Below are 14547 nucleotides of genomic sequence, written 5' to 3' on the forward strand. Positions count from 1 at the left end.
GTGCCTTCACCGCACATGCGTCATTTCAGTGCTTCAGTAGCAGTTAATAGATTATTGCCTCATTTCTGCTTAAAACTGCACTCCAGTCATCTATCTCAGCGACAAATATCTGAAGCTTTTGTACAACTGTCATTTCCACATAAAATTCATAATAAGACATGAGCACGCTCAGAGCCCGACAGAGTGTAGATTTTACCAGTCACATTGATTGCAATACAGGTGCCGTTATACAGAGTTAAACTGTGGCTGTTAATACTGCGATTTACTATTTTTTACAGAAATGGTCATTAACATACAAGTGTGTGTGTGTGTATATATATATATATATATATATATTATATATATATATATATATAAACAAGATTACAAAATAAGACCTTCACTGTGCTCTGACTGGCTCTTGCTGGCTGTGACTGTCCAGCGTTGGGACCAGGAGGCAGAGCTGTGGTCTTATACACCTCTCTGCAGCTTCTCTCCCCCTGCCATCCCCTCATTACCCCATCCCCGTAGAGACGGTGCCTGCTCCCAGACCACCAATAACCAGCAAAAATCTATTTAAGCAAAAAATTCAAAAGAAAAATAATATAGCACCTTCAACTGCACCACAGACTAAAACAGTTAAATGTGGTCTATTAAACATTAGGTCTCTCTCTTCTAAGTCCTGTTGGTAAATGATATAATAATTGATCAACGTATAGATTTATTCTGCCTAACAGAAACCTGGTTACAGCAGGATGAATATGTTAGTTTAAATGAGTCAACACCCCCGAGTCACACTAACTGTCAGAATGCTCGTAGTACGGGCCGGGGTGGAGGATTAGCAGCAGTCTTCCATTCCAGCTTATTAATTAATCAAAAACCTAGACAGAGCTTTAATTCATTTGAAAGCTTGTCTCTTAGTCTTTTCCATCCAAATTGGAAAGTCCCAAAAACCAGTTTTTTTGTTATTATCTATCGTCCACCTGGTCGTTACTGTGAGTTTCTCTGTGAATTTTCAGACCTTTTGTCTGACTTAGTGCTTAGCTCAGATAAGATAATTATAGTGGGCGATTTTAACATCCACACAGATGCTGAGAATGACAGCCTCAACACTGCATTTAATCTATTATTAGACTCTATTGGCTTTGCTCAAAAAGTAAATGAGTCCACCCACCACTTTAATCATATCTTAGATCTTGTTTTGACTTATGGTATGGAAATAGAAGACTTAACAGTATTCCCTGAAAACTCCCTTCTGTCTGATCATTTTTTAATAACATTTACATTTACCCTGATGGACTACCCTGCATTGGGGAATAAGTTTCATTACACTAGAGGTCTTTCAGAAAGCGCTGTAACTAGGTTTAAGGATATGATTCCTTCTTTGTGTTCTCTAATGTCATATACCAACACAGAGCAGAGTAGCTACCTAAACTCTGTAAGGGAGTTAGAGTATCTCGTCAATAGTTTTACATCCTCATTGAAGACAACTTGGATGCTGTAGCTCCTCTGAAAAAGAGAGCTTTAAGTCAGAAGTGTCTGACTCCGTGGTATAACTCACAAACTCGTAGCTTAAAGCAGATAACCCGTAAGTTGGAGAGGAAATGGCGTCTCACTAATTTAGAAGATCTTCACTTAGCCTGGAAAAAGAGTTTGTTGCTCTATAAAAAAGCCCTCCGTAAAGCTAGGACATCTTTCTACTCATCACTAATTGAAGAAAATAAGAACAACCCCAGGTTTCTTTTCAGCACTGTAGCCAGGCTGACAAAGAGTCAGAGCTCTATTGAGCTGAGTATTCCATTAACTTTAACTAGTAATGACTTCATGACTTTCTTTGCTAACAAAATTTTGACTATTAGAGAAAAAATTACTCATAATCATCCCAAAGATGTATCGTTATCTTTGGCTGCTTTCAGTGATGCCGGTATTTGGTTAGACTCTTTCTCTCCGATTGTTCTGAGTTATTTTCATTAGTTACTTCATCCAAACCATCAACATGTTTATTAGACCCCATTCCTGCCAGGCTGCTCAAGGAAGTTCTACCATTATTTAATGCTTCAATCTTAAATATGATCAACTTATCTTTGTTAGTTGGCTATGTACCACAGGCTTTTAAGGTGGCAGTATTAAACCATTACTTAAAAAGCCATCACTTGACCCAGCTATCTTAGCTAATTATAGGCCAATCTCCAACCTTCCTTTTCTCTCAAAGATTCTTGAGAGGGTAGTTGTAAAGCAGCTAACTCATCACCTGCAGAGGAATGGTCTATTTGAAGAGGTTCAGTCAGGTTTTAGAATTAATCATAGTACAGAAACAGCATTAGTGAAGGTTACAAATGATCTTCTTATGGCTTCGGACAGTGGACTTATCTCTGTGCTTGTTCTGTTGGACCTCAGTGCTGCTTTTGATACTGTTGACCATAAAATTCTATTACAGAGATTAGAGCATGTCATAGGTATTAAGGGCACTGCGCTGCGGTGGTTTGAATCATATTTGTCTAATAGATTACAGTTTGTTCATGTAAATGGGGAATCTTCTTCTCGGACTAAAGTTAATTATGGAGTTCCACAAGGTTCTGTGCTAGGACCAATTTTATTTACTTTATACATGCTTCCCTTAGGCAGTATTATTAGACGGTATTGCTTAAATTTTCATTGTTACGCAGATGATACCCAGCTTTATCTATCCATGAAACCAGAGGACACACACCAATTAGCTAAACTGCAGGATTGTCTTACAGACATAAAGACATGGATGACCTCTAATTTCCTGCTTTTAAACTCAGATAAAACTGAAGTTATTGTACTTGGCCCCACAAATCTTAGAAGCATGGTCTCTAACCAGATCTTTACTCTGGATGGCATTTCCCTGACCTCTAGTAATACTGTGAGAAATCTTGGAGTCATTTTTGATCAGGATATGTCATTCAAAGCGCATATTAAACAAATATGTAGGACTGCGTTTTTGCATTTACGCAATATCTCTAAAATCAGAAAGGTCTTGTCTCAGAGTGATGCTGAAAAACTAATTCATGCATTTATTTCCTCTAGGCTGGACTATTGTAATTCATTATTATCAGGTTGTCCTAAAGTTCCCTAAAAAGCCTTCAGTTAGTTCAAAATGCTGCAGCTAGAGTACTGACGGGGACTGGCAGGAGAGAGCATATCTCACCCGTGTTGGCCTCTCTTCATTGGCTTCCTGTTGATTCTAGAATAGAATTTAAAATTCTTCTTCTTACTTATAAGGTTTTGAATAATCAGGTCCCATCTTATCTTAGGGACCTCGTAGTACCATATTACCCCATTAGAGCGCTTCGCTCTCAGACTGCAGGCTTACTTGTAGTTCCTAGGGTTTGTAAGAGTAGAATGGGAGGCAGAGCCTTCAGCTTTCAGGCTCCTCTCCTGTGGAACCAGCTCCCAATTCAGATCAGGGAGACAGATACCCTCTCTACTTTTAAGATTAGGCTTAAAACGTTCCTTTTCGCTAAGGCTTATAGTTAGGGCTGGATCAGGTGACCCTGGTCTATCCCTTGGTTATGCTGCTTTAGACGTAGACTGTGGGGGGGTTCCATGATGCACTGTTTCTTTCTCTTTTTGCTCTGTATGCATCACTCCGCATTTAATCATTAGTGATCGATCTCTGCCCCCTTCCACAGCATGTCTTTTTCCTGGTTCTTTCCCTCAGCCCCAACCAGTCTCAGCAGAAGACTGCCCCTCCCTGAGCCTGGTTCTGCTGGAGGTTTCTTCCTGTTAAAAGGGAGTTTTTCCTTCCCACTGTAGCCAAGTGCTTGCTCACAGGGGGTCGTTTTGACCGTTGGGGTTTTTCATAATTATTGTATGGCCTTGCCTTACAGTGTAAAGCGCCTTGGGGCAACTGTTTGTTGTGATTTGGCGCTATATAAAAAAAAAGTTGATTGATTGATTGATTGATGTCTACATTAAGCGTAAAATTGCAGCATGCATGTCAGAGGGTGAATAGTGAGCAAGTTAGGTTTTTTTTTTTTTTGTACCATGAGTGAAGACGTCGTTTTTTGTTCTGCGGCCTAAGGATGATGTTGAGGAGGAGCCTGCAGCGAGTGTGGAGGTAGCAGACAAAAGAAGTTACATTGTGGACAGAAATGGTACGTAAGCAGCTCAATAGTCTGTATTTTTATTTATTTTCGTGCATTTCGTTTGTGAACAAAATATGAACCATAACTCTGTAAACGGTTTATTATAATATAAACTGTGACTTCTAATATTGCGATTTACTGCTTTGGGGTTTTATTTATTTATTTATTTTTTTGTGCATTCGTTTTTGTGTATGTGACTTGACCTTTGAATTTACCCAGCAGCAGCACCTGCAGTGCTGAGATTCAAAAATGCTTAGCTGACAGTGGAATACAATGTGGCCGTGTGCCCGTGCCACCGAGCCAGTACTAAAAGTTATCGGTTATCTGTAACTCCCAATAAATCTTTTTTTTTTTTTCTTCTAGCTGTTTAGCGTCATAAAAGATAACGTTTCAGTTAGCTGCTTAGCAGTTATCGAAGCTAACTTCTCGTTTGGCTGTGCCCACCACTGATTCAGCCTAGGTATGTAGCCTGTAAAATGCAGTGAGTGAATGAATTGTAAGATAAATGAATGAATCCATTCATTCCAGTTTCACGCAATTACTCAAAAAAAAAAAAAAAAAAAGGCTAGATTTTATATCTATAAATGATTGGCTTGTCTCATCCTCTCGTGCTTGATGGAAAACTGGGGTAAATGCTGCCTTTATCTTATCGTTGTGTGGCTGAAGTTTTATGGTGCTTGAAAAATCTTGGTAATTTCTTTCATTTTTAAAGACCCTTGGTGTGGTGGGGATGAAGGTGCCTGCTGTTTGTGCTGTCAGTGTCCCATCAAATTCTGCATATGTGAGGATTACAAAGATGTGTCTATCAGTTAACGTGCGCATCCAAATGCAACAAATTTGTTTAAATTTCAATATGTTAACATTTCCTACATACAGATACCACAGTACATTTCAGTGAAATGTGCATAAAGTAACATATAAATTACATATAGACTTGACTGTCCTAAAAACAAGATGTTTAAATTTTGTTTTTCAAGGGAGAATCAAATGAACATTTTTCCTGTACTGTAGCACCACACATTAGGACTTCCAACCAAAGGAGAAATTCATGCCACTTACTTTGACACATTTTCTAATCATTCACCATTTATTTGGTGTTTAAGATTGTCATAAACTTATTATAATTTCACATCTAGTGTGTGAGAAAAATGTCTTCATTATGATTTATTTTAACAGAAAACTGCGCAAATACAAAAGTAAAATTATAAAATGTAATGTGTGGGATTATTGTCAGAAAACTGACCTGTTTTTATGGTCATTTTGTCTAAATGTTTAGAAGAGTTTTTGATTAACATTTGACTAACCAGTCCAACATCAGGACTCCTGTTTGAAGTGGTGAATGTTAACCCTTATTGTCTCTTTTTTCTCCCTTTTATCATTTTGGGGTGGTGGTTTCACAGGAGTTTTGAGTTCTTTATATTTTTATTTTTCATAGTTGCCATTATTCACTGTGGGAATAATTTGTCTAACAGGGGAAATATTCTCGTCTGTCTTGCTGTGTAACAAAACCCACTTGGTGAACTACATTTCCATGTATTTGGAGAGATTAACATGACTTTTTTATTTTTGTTGTCTTGATTTGAATGTAATTTGAATTCTTAACTTTCTGAACATTTGTGAGATGTTTCCAAAATAGGCTTTCTAAAATTGAATAAATTTTTTTCCCCAACACTGTCAAGCTGTATCATGTTTTTTGGGAATGTGGAACATAACATTGTAAGTCTAGAAATTGTGATTGAGAAATTAATATGGTTTTCAGATCAGTTACTGAAGTATGATGGATTTTCTATGCACACTTGTGTTCAAAATAGTCCTCCCATCTATCCATTTTCAATACCTGCTTACTCCAGTTAAGGATCACAATGGGGCTGGTGCGTATCCCAGCAGTCATAGGGTGTGCATTTCTCTCAGAAAATCTGAGTAAAATGAGTTGTTCCAGATATCGTTTAGAAGAACTAGAGTGAGAAGTATCATCAAGAAATTCAAAGAGCCACACAGTACAGAATGAGCTTGGCAGAGGTAGAAAGCAAAAGATTTCAAAGACTGGAAAGAAAACAAGTGAGAGGTGAGTCTAAAGACCCCAGAAGTCTGGAATTGTAGTCTCAAAGAAGACAATCACTTGAGCCCTGGACAAGAATGGACTCCAAGGTTGCAGACCAAAAAAAACTCAACTTCTACAGAAGAGACACTTTCAAGCTAGACTGAAGTATGCAAATGACAACCTGGAGAAAGATTATGCATAGTGGAAGCATGTCCTTTATCGCCCCGGTATGAAATACAGGTGGATTTATCGATCAGCATGCCCGTTTGTACGTTTTCGCTCGTTAGCACAATATCGCAACAACCAGTTGACCAATTTTAGTCATATTTAGCATCCCCCAAGACTTTGTTTTACTGATTTGTGGGGACTGGGAAGAATACAGTAGTGTTCAGAATAATAGTAGTGCTATGTGACTAAAAAGATTAATCCAGGTTTTGAGTATATTTCTTATTGTTACATGGGAAACAAGGTACCAGTAGATTCAGTAGATTCTCACAAATCCAACAAGACCAAGCATTCATGATATGCACACTCTTAAGGCTATGAAATTGGGCTAGAACTCCTGAAATTTACGAAAGTTTACAAAACAGTAGTGAGACCAGCTATGTTGTATGGTTTAGAGACTGTGGCACTAACAAAAAGACAGGAGGCAGAGCTGAAGATGTTGAGATTCTCTTTGGGAGTGACAAGAATGGACAAGATTAGGAATCAACATATCAGAGGGACAGCTTAGGTGGGATGGTTTGGAGACAAAGTCAGAGAGGCGAGATTGAGATGGTTTGGACATGTGCAGAGGAGGGACCCAGGGTATATAGGGAGAAGGATGCTGAGGATGGATCCACCAGGCAGGAGGAGAAGAGAGACCAAAGAGGAGGTTCATGGATGTGCTGAGAGGACATGCAGGTGGTTGGTATGACAGAGGAAGATACAGAGGACAGGGTGAGATGGAAACGATTGATCTGCTGTGGTGACCCCTAACGGGAACAGCCGAAAGACAAAGAAGAAGACATGTTGGCATTATATAGCGTAGACATGATTGGATTTCCTACTGGAACAAGGCGTACACCAAAACCCAGAAACTGGCATAAGCACAAACGTATTCAGATATATCAAAGTGTGTGTACGCTTGGATCCAAGCATGTTTGGTTTGTACATCCCATTGAATGTGGAATTGAGCGCACATGTACCAAACTCTGTCCTGGCCACGACCATATGTAAATATGCAAATCCATGTAACTAGACCTGGAGCTGGGGTTCCCCACTCCATCAGATCAGACAACATGAACACAGGGCATCCTAAACAGGAAGTGCCAATTTTCAAATCCACAGTAAAACAGGAAATGTTCAAATGTCAAACACGTCCTGGATTGACAGACGAGATCCCATGGAATCTCGCGGGAACTCAGTGGCATGCTCACTCAAAAAGGAAGCGCCGAATTCTCACTCACAGTGAAACAGGAAATGTTCAAATGTCAAACACTTCCTGGCATGGGTGGCGCTAGAGCGGAGGCCGGGGTTTCACTGGACTTTCCTGAAATCTGATTGGACACAGATGATTGACATGTCACGGCACCACACATCTGGTTGAAAGAGCTGCATTTTTACATCAGTGAGTCACATTGACTGCTAGGTTCCTCCTGTCCAGTAGCTTGTGCTGTGTACCACAAAAAGTTCTAATCCACCTTAGAAGAAGAAAAATTTTTGCTCCAGATTAGAACACATTGTTTGAACTATATGGACTTCTAATCACACCAAACTTATATTGGTGAGTAAACGGCCGTATTTTATGACAGAAATGAGGTCCAGGTTGTTAAAAGCAGCATTTCCCCTTTAATTCAGGTGGCCTTATGTACACATTTTTAAACTAAGACAGCAGCTTGTTCATGTTGGCTTATTCGTGCAGCAGATAACTGAAACAATCCTTCAAATGGTGATAGAAGCATCAAATTCTGCACAAATACAGCTGGAGCAAAATTAATGAAGCAACTTTAACTTTTGACCCCCGTACAAACTGAAACTGACCTTTGTCACCATTCTTCCTGCTTTCACTTAGTAACTCCATAACATTCAGTCACAGACTGTCCAAACTGCACCTTTTTCGGAATCTTTATGATCAGGCAAATAATGTGGCGTAGTTTTCTATATGATTGGAGCATCTTTTAATTTAGACCTGGGGTGGGCAACTTGTTCCAGAAAGGGCCAAGAGGGTGCAGGTTTTTTTTTTTTTTTTGCATCCACTGACTCCACCAGGTAATTTCACTGATTAATATCACTTATTAATATCGCAGATGGAATCAGTTAATGAGTGAAATCACCTGGTGGAGTCAGTGGCTGCAAAGAAAACCTGCACCCTCTTGGCCCTTTCTGGAACAAGTTGCCCACCCCTGATTTTGACCCCTGTGTAATTCTTCAATTGACCCCTACCTGGCTACCTATTGAAAATTCAAGTGGCCAATCAGTTTTATTATTTTTTTTAAAGAGTTCATGTCTGTGGATTATTTGTGCCAAATTTGATGTTTGTATCACCATAGTGATAGTCACGCTCCCAAGAACAGTTTTACAGAAAAGGTCTGAAGGACCTAAAGGACATGGTTAGGCAGCGAGGAGCTTTTCCAAGCATGTGAGAGGTAAAGAAAGAGAAATGCTTAAAAAGCAGGGGGTCTGGAGGGGGCACAGCCTCCCCAGCAGCTGAAAGGTTTTTGCCATGCTAATGCTCCCTTGAAGCATTTACTCAAAGTCTGAAGGACCTAAATGACATGGTGAGATGCTGATGAGCTTCGCTCATTCATGTCTGCGACATATGCATATTACCGAATGTGTGCTACAGATGATTGGAAATTAACACGGAGACATGCAGGGATAGTTTATTTAGTTCCCTGTTAAATGGAATAATCATAAAACTGAAAAAATGTTTGTGGGAGCATCTATGTGCAGGGCCAGCACACACACTTAGGTTAAAAAAAATAAATAGGTGGTGCGCATGCTGCTTACAGTGCATGACATTCACAGCTTTACACACACGTGACAAATACTGAACACAGTGAGACATTCGGGGGTCTGTTAAGCTCGAGCTCCAGTCTCACCATCAAGAAAAAGAAAAAACATTTTTAACAACATATTTAATGTGCACATGCCCAAAATTACACATGCTAGTTTTCATTCAGAACAATTACACAAAATATTTACACAGAAAGCAGCCACTCACTGCAACAAATTAACCATGTAATGGCACCTTTGTGTACAGTCAATAGTTGAGATTACATTAGGGAAACCAGCTCTCGCTGCAATATTGCAATGTGATGTTCCTGGATGATGTTTGGATGATTGTGTTCCACACTGCTAGCGTGGCTTAGTGCAAGGTTGACTGGCACACTCTTGACCGATTGGCCAGCTCATGCTGGAATGCCTGTTGCCAGGAAGAGCAGAGTGGTCAGCACCTGTGTGGGCTCAGCCAACCCCTGGCTCCTTGCCATATTGCGCTCTGGGCAGCAGTTCTGTGTGCAACTCCAATGACAGTGGCCCGCCCTTGGTAATCGACATCAGCTTATGAGCCATTAATCGTGATTTCTAGGAAATCCTCTCATTCCCAGAATACACACTCGCATAGAATTGCACCATTCGCAATGTCCTCTAACAACGCCAACGCAGCCATTTTTTAATGCCATTTTATGCATCACTTTATGCATGCTTTTGAGATATACTTTATTGATCTCACAGTGGAGAAATTATGTTTACACTCCAGTTACCTCAGGCAGCAATTAGTCCACAATTATTACTTGTTTACCGTAATAATGGCACACATCAGAATTAAAGACAGCACATACACATTTGACACTGTTTATGTGCACTAAGTTTGAAGAAGTCCGTTATCCGAATTGAGGCAAGCGGGTGAAGGTCACGCAGCAACCCTTAGATGCGCCACCGTCAGCTTGGGGGAATGACGTGAGCAGAAGCCGAGATGCGTCCGGCCTCGTCGGAGTCCCAAGCTGAATATCCACCCATATAATTGCAAACACATGGGTGTGTTAATTGCTCATCGTTGTGTCTCTGATGTGCACATCACTGTGATGACTTCTTGTTTTCACAGTTAACGGTTGCCAGCATCACCTCTCCATGTCAGCATTGGAACAATAGCTACAGAAATGTGGGTACGCCAGCCAGGATTTTTGCGTGATGCAATGCACATTTCCACAGACATTTCACTTTTGATACATTTGAATGTTGGCACTGAGACGGATGTACACCACGTTTTTGTTGGGTATTTTCTCCTCCAAACATTCTTAAAACCTTTGATAAGACAAACAGAGTCAAGAAACACCAGTGAGACAGAAAGTCAAATTTTACGCGCGGAGTGCAGTCAGGCTGTACACCAAAGCTACACTAAAGTCTGGCCTGCGCTCCGCGCGTAAAATTTGACTTTCTGTCTCACTGGTGTTTCTTGACTCTGTTTGTCTTATCAAAGGTTTTAAGAATGTTTGGAGGAGAAAATACCCAACATTGACTGGGGGCTCAGTCCGGGATCTCAACAATACCGGAGGTGTCCAGCGGAGGTCGTCAAGTCCAGACGTAAATCCTTGGCCAAGGTCCGATCGATTGATCGTGTCTGCAATTGTCGACCACCGTTGGCATCGTCTGGTTGACGAGATTTTCCCGAAGAAGACAGACAGGAAGTCGAGTCAGTGAGTAGAATTTCTTTGTAAATAGTACTGAGTGAGTGGTGATCAGATCACATAAACAGTTAAATTCCGCAAACGATGATACAGAATCGTCTGTTAATGCAAAGCAGTTAAACTCTGTAAGGAGGGTGCGGACTCCTCTGTTTATATACGCGTACCGGTAGGGGATAAAAATGATCACATAAAACAGTTAAACTCCGTAAGCGATGATACAGAATCGTCTGTTAATGAAACACAGTTAAACTCTGTAAGGAGGGCGGACTCCTCTACGGTTGCGAGGGACGCACGTAGTTAAATTCCGGAAGGAGGATACGGACTCCTCTGTTTTAATACGTAAAGGAAATCCCGGGTAGAAATACGTGTACTGTAAAAAAGCAGTTAAATCTGGCAGGGACGGCGGAGTCCCCTAATGCAGGACATTAGTTAAATTTCACGGGAGGGCGAGCTCCCCTGGCATAAGAATACGCGTACGATTATTAAAAGTGTTTCTATGTGTAAATAGTGTTTTGTGTAAGTGTAAATAACTGTGTGAAAGTGTAATACTTTGGACAACGTTAGTGACAACCGTGCGTGTGGAAGCAGCAGGCAAGTGATTCCGCTTCCTACGGGGAGGTGAAAGGAATCAACCACACGACGGCAAATTAATTGTCACGTCCAAAGAAAGTGTGAAAACTTCAGATTTAGAACACCCTAGGTGTGCCCCCGTCTGAAGTCCAAATTATAACAAGGGATAATAAAAATGGGGGGTAAGACGTCTATAAATAAGGAAAATTTATCAACTGACGACTGGAAATTTATGGAAGCAAAAAATCCAAAAGCAACAAAGAAATTGGAGACCTGGATAAATAAACATGACTTGACGGACGACTGAACCTGATCAGTATACAGAAGCTAAAGAAGGAGTTAGAACAGCAACATAAAGGTGATGAGAAAAAGATGCAGAAAGTAGGGGCAGATTTAGTGGCATTTTGGGAGGAGGAAGCAGAGAACAGACAGAAGGGAGCAGAGAAGCGACGATTAGAGAAAGCAAGGAAAAAGAAAGCTGTAGGTAAGGCAGAAGAAGATGTGATAATTCAGCACAGAGAACCAGAACAGCCTCAGCAACCACCGCCGGCTGGATCGTCGGTGACAACAACACCTTTATATCCTCCTCTACCAGAGGATGACGATGTACCGCCACCACAGTATGATTTAGCAGTAAAACCTAAGGTAAAAAGTGAAAAACCAGAAAAACCACAAACACGCAGTCAAGCGAAAGTGCCTACAGCCCCTCCCATGGTGGAACACAGTGACCAGGGAGGTGCCTATCCTATGATAGAAGTACCAAATCCTCGTGCAGGAACAGCAGGATATCGATCAACCATGCTCGTATATCGAACATGGAATGCTGATGATATCAAAGCAGCAGTCGACATGATACCATCGCCACATGTCGATATTGAGGGATTTATGCAGGATATAGAAAACATTAGAAATTCTTACCACCTTAGTGGACCTGAAGTCCAACAGGTGTGGATGAAAGCATGTGGCCCTAAATGGAGTCAGGTACGCGGAGACTGGAATCCTGCAGACCAACAAGGCGTACCACGGACACATGATGATCTAGTCTTAGAAACAAGAGTGGAAGCTATGATTACACGGGCAAAAGGTGTGTTAGGACCAAAGATAAATTATACTGAAATTACCAGGACAACTCAGAAAGAAGGAGAGCCATGGATAGAGTTTAGATGCAGATTTGAGAGTGTATTTAGAGTCCATAGTGGCATATTGCCAGGAACACCAGTGTATGAAAACAAATTGAAAAATATTTCACCTGTGAAGCTGACAATGACCAATTTGATTCATGATGGCAACTCAGCTGTCATAACAGTAACAGGTGCCACTGAAGATGTTTTAAAATTGAGATTCACAGGTATGCCATTACATGTGTCACTTTGTAAACCATATTTGACAGAATGGCAAGAATTGGGACTGACAGTCATAACAGCTTTGTCAGCCACTGATTGGAGCAGAGTTGGACCAGGAACGGAGTTCAGTCCATCAACTAAATTGTATAAAGTGCCAGTTAATGTCTCATTGGTGCTGACAGCTGGAACACACATTGATGTGTCCACTTCACAATCCTGAGTGTTTCAGTTGAGTCCTGAAGAGGATGATCTCTCTCTTCTGTACCATCAGGATTGTGGACAACAGGTCCTTCAGACGTAGGACTGATAAAAAATGCACAACCTGTAGTTATAAGACCAAAAACAGAATACAGACCATGTGTAAGACAGTATCCATTGAAACCTGATGCAATTGAAGGAATCAGGCCAGTAATAGAGGATTTGTTAACAGTAGGAGTAATAGTGCCATGTCCAGATTCACCATGTAATACACCCATATTTCCTGTAAAAAAAAAGGCTCCGCCCTCAGTGGGGTGGAGAATGATTCAAGATCTGCAGGCAGTAAATGCTGCTGTAGTAAAAAGAGCTCCATGTGTACCAGATCCGCACACACTGTTAAGCTCATTGAGATTAAATTCTAGTTGTTTTTCTGTAATAGATATCAGTAATGCATTTTTTTTTTTTTTTTTTCTGTACCAGTACACCCAGATAGTCAATTCTGGTTTGCTTTTACCTTTAAAGGACAACGATATACATTTACCAGATTACCGCAGGGTTACGCAGAGAGCCCAACTATTTATTCTCAAGTCATGTCAGCATGTTTAGCCAATTTTGTTCCACCGGCAGATAGCCAACTATTAGTGTATGTTGATGACATTCTGATTGCCTCTGACACACGAGAAAACTGCATAACTGACACAGTAGCATTATTATGTTTCTTATTTGATAATGGCCACAAAGCGAGTAAAAACAAAGTTCAGTTGTGTAGGGATAAAGTAAAATATTTAGGACATGAATTATCAGCCACAGGGCGTACTATCCTGTCTGACAGGAAGGAAGCAATTTTGCACGCTCCAAAACCACAAACCAAAAAGCAGATGATGTCATTTCTTGGACTGACTAATTACTGCAGGGCATGGATTCCCTGCTATGCAGAATTGACTAGTCCACTTTCTGATTTGATGTACAAGGATGATATTTCAATGTCAACCGTGTTGGAATGGAACAAAGAAGCTGAGGAAGCTTTTGTAAAAGTAAAACAAACATTAGTGTCATCCACAGTTTTGGCACTACCAGATTATAGTAAACCATTCATTCAAACAGTTGATTGTAAGAATAAGTTCATGACTAGTGTTTTGGTTTAAGTGTATGGCTCAAAATTGAGGCCAGTTGCCTACTACTCATCTAAATTGGATGCAGTAGCAAGTGCTTTACCACCATGTGTACAGGCTGTTGTTGCAGCCTCTATGGCTGTTCAAAGTAGCAGTAATGTTGTTCTATTCCATCAGTTGACACTGAAAGTTCCACATACAGTCTCTGCACTTCTGTTGCAGACAAACATGAGCCTTTTGTCCCCAGCAAGACATCTTTCGTGTATGTCCTTGCTATTATCACAACCACATCTTACGGTAGAGCGCTGTACAACATTGAATCCATCCACATTGATACCCTTACCTGAGGATGGTGAGCCGCACAATTGTCTTGATGTAGACGAAAGCACACCCAGACCTCCAGGACACACCCATTCCAAACAGTACAATTGCGTATGTGGATGGTTCTTCCACTAAAAACGCTTATGGACAAACACAATCTGGATATGCTGTTGTCACAAATTCAGAAGTATTGGATTCTGC

The sequence above is a fragment of the Thalassophryne amazonica genome, chromosome 5, assembly GCF_902500255.1.
Source record: "Thalassophryne amazonica chromosome 5, fThaAma1.1, whole genome shotgun sequence".
In the NCBI taxonomy this organism is placed as follows: Eukaryota; Metazoa; Chordata; class Actinopteri; order Batrachoidiformes; family Batrachoididae; genus Thalassophryne; species Thalassophryne amazonica.